The following is a 5530-nucleotide window of genomic DNA, read 5'->3' as shown; positions in this document are numbered from 1 at the left end:
TGACCATGAATCATAATTGTTTCACAATGACTCATGTGATGTCATTGTCACTCTGTTAACACTATAGTTGTGGGATCGCTAAAGCGATCACACTAATGTTATTGCCACTATTTGTGGGATCGCTAAAGCGATCACACTAATGTTATTGCCACTATTTCTATACTATATTCCCCCCATTTTTTGGGCCCTAACTAGTCCTTCATACTTTTAGCTACAAACTCCGTTCCAACTCTTCAACGTTCGGCCTACTCAGGACATGTCGGCTACCATTTGAATTTTTGAAATAATTTGTACTCTTAGAGATATTTCACTTTTTACTGCTAAAAAATCCCATTCATTTCAATGGGGAAATTCATACTTTTAGCTACAAACTCCGTTCCAACTCTTCAACGTTCCCCGTGTCTCCCAGGGTAGTTAATACCCTCACAAAAACATGTAGTAATCCTGGTCACTATACCGCCTCCCCCATGACAGCCGGGGCGCCTGATGGAGGGGAAGGGAACTGGTTGGAATAACGTGTTCCTTCCACGTGCTACGTCCTACCAGGGAAACTCCCCCCTGTCAGGTGACAAGGTCAGTTGGCTCTCATGCACTGAAGGAAGCATGAGCTCGGCCCTGGCCTCCCCAGGCTGTGGGGGACTGGTGTAGCGCTGGTGTAGGACTGGTGTAGCGCCCAGGATCACTTAGGAAATTGGCACCGGGTGAAAAAAAAATGGGTTACAAATATCGCGGGATAAAAATTATAAAAAATAAATAAAAAAAATCTGTAATATATTATCAAACATCTAACAACAATATGAACTATAAAGTACTGTTCCTGAAGAAACAGTGTGGGATCGCCAGGGCCCCCCACCCCCCCCCCCCCCCCACCCATTGTACCCCCCACAATGTGGGCCCTTGTTGTTTTGTCAGGTCAGGGGCTCACAGATCTCACACAGAAAAGCCTACCTCTGTCTCCGGTGAGAACCAGAACTAGCCAATTATATCGTGCCTTCCCTTGGTGGTATGGGATCTAGACTTGACAGAAATTACTCTGCATATTAATTCATAATATTAAAATTGCGGCCACAATTCTGCTTTACTGACTTGTTTCTCTTCTTCTTACTGCGATTATTGTAATTCTTTATATTGCTTTGTTTGTACTGTATTTGCTTTTGACCTGAATATTATTTTCTTTGATTTATTTTATAGAGATGACACAACAGTATGAAGATTCTTCTGTAAAGGAGAACATCCATTCAGCTGTCATCATATTTTAAACACCACAAAGCACAGAGTCAAGGTGACCAGTTGTGTGGTGCAGAGGATTCTGAAGGAACACCTGTAATATACATTAGATTTCAGTAGACTCTAGGTATGTTATCACAATTTGTACCTGCGTCACTGTTGTCCTGTCGAGGTTCAAAGATTCAGGATATCTTCAGGATATATATGTCACATACACATACAATACAGCTGCTAGAGAGAGACCTACTAAAACATCCTAAAATATGTATTCAATTCCTTATTACCTTCAGTATTTATGGATCTTATTGGACCTCAGAATGGTAGAAAGGCATTTAACAGGGATGTTATGAATTTACTGAGCAACGCTCTCACCTAATTCCCCATTCTTAATGACAAATATGCCACACTTGTACTTTCTGTTTGACTATGTTCACATTGAGCCCATATTCAGTTACTCATTTGTAGATCTGACCAGCAGCTAAAAATGAGGAAGTGAATGTCAGACAGAAGTGTTTTAAAGTGAAATGCCCTTTTACGTTTAGTTTAGATAGTTTCGCTATACATCATTCTAATTCTGTTTACTTTAATTTGGCATAATAGGGTGCTATACATTAAGAATTGTTTGGTTGTTGAATTTACAGTAAATGCAATTAATGCAACTTTACCTCATTATAAATGGTTAATGTACGACATACTTGTAGAATTCTGGTATTTTGAAAGGCAAAATATTACATTACTCTGAGAGTTTACTTGTGTGCAATAAAACTAATTTGAATTTTACATTGAATGTATGACATGTAGGCCTATAGATAAAAATACAGTTACTGTGACAAATAGATATTTCACTTTCAAACATGTTTTGGGTCATTTTACCATCTACTCTGGCTTTTGTGAACACCCCAGACAGTTTTTAAGTTGCTTGTATTTAGTATTTAGATATTTGATATTCATTTTAGCTGCCACACCCCCGAAATGTCCATATATAGGCATTATGGATATCCAGTTGTCCAGAACTGCCGATCTAATTTATATGCCCAATGGGCATGACAATACATGGGTACTGTATATACTGATGACATCAGGGATCTCCAATCTCCATATATGGGTATAAAAGGTACATGGACTGACAGATACAGAGATCTCCATATATGGGCATAAAAAGGACACATACTTTTTTACATTTATTATTTTCTATTTCATATTTGATTTTACATTTATATGTTATAAATGAGGGGCCAAACCAATTTCAAATGACATGTAAGGCCCAATATTTCTACTAATGCTACAAATTGCTACAAAATTCATCCAGTCATTTTGGGGATAAACAAGAAATTGAAGTTTAGGTCTGATAATGATCTACCCTGCATGTTCAAATCATACAAACTACTTCAAACCATTTTCCAAAGCACACATTTATTTTTTATTATATATATTTTTTTAACATTTGGGAAGAAACTGTGAATTTAACATTGAGGTGCCCTCATGGTTTAGGACCTGTATCCGTTTTGATTGTAAATGTAGATTTCAAGCATAAAAGTTAACTAAAACTGTAACAATTGGCCTTTTACTTTGAAAGGATAACCATTAACTAAAGGAAAAACAACAGGATCAGCAGGTTTTTAATTGAATTAAGCCACAAAATCAATCATTGACAAATCACATGGTAAATAAATAATACACTCCAGGCTTTAAATAGACTTATGTCCCTATCTCTTTCCCTAACAAACAAAAGAAATAAACAAACAGATCAACAAATCAATATTTCTTTCACAAGCCCCTTCCCACCCAAACAATTCCCGCGATGTGAAACTGGAGGACCACGTCTACGAAAACCTCGAGGACGAGGCCATGGAGGAAGGAGACGAGGACGACCACATCTCACTTGACTCCCCGGCGGAGGACGACGACGACGTCATTCCTCCCTGCCACCCACACAAAGGCCGTCCACCATGAGGCAAAACTCCTCGTGGAGCCTGGCCTGGAGCTCGACGACGCTAGCCTACTACACAAGCTGCTTCATCGAGCGACGGTACGCTCAGTCATGGATGGTGTGGCCCCGTCCGGAAGAAAGGCCCTCACAACAGGCCTCCCTCCTTGACGGCATCGGCGGAGCTAGGACGACGCGGGCGCCAAAGGACCTTATTCCCCTTACGCCCGCCACTCCCCTTATTCCCCTTCCACCCTGGAGTCCCTCCAGGGTGGAAGCCTTACTCCTCTACCGTTCCGGTCCTCAAGAGTCTCAAATCTTTTTAAGATCAATGCAAAGCTATATTGAAATTGTGATGCCCCACAATTTAGTCTGGTCTAGTCTGGGTGGTTGAGGGTGTGCATGCCTTGCCATTTAACTCTTGCCCTATAGGTGAGCAGGGTGGGGCCTCCTGCGCTGATGGCTCATTGGAGAGCACCTGGGTCCTGGGATTCACCAGGACCCTGGATGGCTTGATTCTAGGCTTAAATGAATTGATATGAATATTTTTGTATATGTCAATGGGAAAAATGCACTATTTTGAAGTGGAACCAGAAAATGGCCACCACTGCTATGCCCTATGCTCCACCCATGCACACCTACACCACTGATTTACTGACTACACACCTCATGGTACACCTAACTCAGGTTAACAAGGAATTTGATTGGTCACATTATCAGAATGTACTGATAATGGGGTGGGACTTAAGTTGTATGAACTTCCCCTGGAAGCGCTCTTTCATTGACCAATCACAGCACAGTTTTCATTTCCTGGGATGTACCAAGATATATTTAAAGAAGGTAGGGTCATCTACGTCATTTTCGCTATCATGCAATTCCAACCGGCAGATTCGTCGCACCATGGGAGCCAGACTGCAGCCTTCAGTTCAGTGGAATGCATTGGAGTTAATGAGAGCCCGGTGGATCAGCTCATGAACAAAATATATTTCTGAATGACTGAGAACTTTGTAAAGTAATTGCTTCTGGAAAATAAAAGAAGACATATCACACATTGTTTTCTGCTGTGTTGCTTTTCGATGTGTCCACTGTATAAGATTATTGAGCTATCTAAAGAGCACAAAGTACGCGATACTGCCGAGCCTGAAACCAGTGTTGCCATGTCCACTTATTATAAGCGACTTTAGGCTTATTTTTTTGTGAGTTGCTTGTAAATATTGGTAGTTGCGGGTTGCGGTTTTATGGGCTTTTTTCTAAAGTTTAGTTGATTATTTGGACTTGGGCTTCACAATTTTAAAAGTATAATTATAATTCTCAATTATGTTTATGTCATGGACCCTCAAATTAATATGTGTTTGTCCCTAACCCCCATCTGAAAATGTTTTGTGCCAGGGAGCCCCGTACCAGATTTGTGTTGTTAGTGTTTCAAAAATCCTCAATATTTCACATTTTACTTCAAGATTTAAAAAAAAATAGCAGATCTACAAGCTCACAACACCTTGTGGGCTTGTAGATCGGCTATTTTCAATGTATACAGTTTAAAGTGCTCATAATGGCCTAGTGCAAGTCTTCAACAGGGGTCCGCCACCCCTAGGGGGTCCGCGAGGTACTGCAGGGGGTCCGCGAAATTGTTGCTTGATTAGACAATTATTTATATATATATATATATATATATATATATATATATATATATATATATATATATATATATAAAAATATTCTTGATATATATATTTTTTTATGTCCTTTTGTCTTCATATATTTTTAAAACATTTTCCACATTTATGTATTAAATAAATGATGGTATCTATAAATGATTCTGTCCGTTTCAGTCATTCAGTGACTTGAATAGCTTGTATACATGATTATTGTGGAATTGACAGATTGTTCTCAGTTAATAAGGTATGTTTATGAATGGCAGTGCGGCCACCCTACTCACTGTACCCTGTACATGTATGTTTAAAATAAAAGCATTATATTAATCTGTTTATTATTCTAATAGCTTAGTATTTATGCACAATAACATGTATGTTTATGAAACACAATTGTATACATAATTATACAATATATGCTGCCCCCCCCCCCTCCCCCCTACGAGGTAGGTAGGGTAGGGGGTCCCTGCTCCATCTCCCCATCAGTTTGGGAAAACGTTAACGACCCCTGGCCCCCAGTGCTTCTTTTGGGCTTGTTTTCCTAGACCTGGTTGCTTATTTCTCTCTCACAATCTGGCAACACTGTCAGAGACGATTTTTGTACAGTCTATGGACGACACATTCCGCTGTTTAGATGGCTCAATAAAATGGTACAGTGTGCTAAAAAAAATCCGAATTGATTGGATAAAAACCTGTGATATGTCTTCTTTTATATTCCTGAGCCGAT

The sequence above is a fragment of the Gymnoscopelus microlampas genome, assembly GCF_963454915.1.
Source record: "Gymnoscopelus microlampas genome assembly, chromosome: 18".
Lineage (NCBI taxonomy): Eukaryota > Metazoa > Chordata > Actinopteri > Myctophiformes > Myctophidae > Gymnoscopelus > Gymnoscopelus microlampas.
This window is presented reverse-complemented; position numbering follows the sequence as displayed.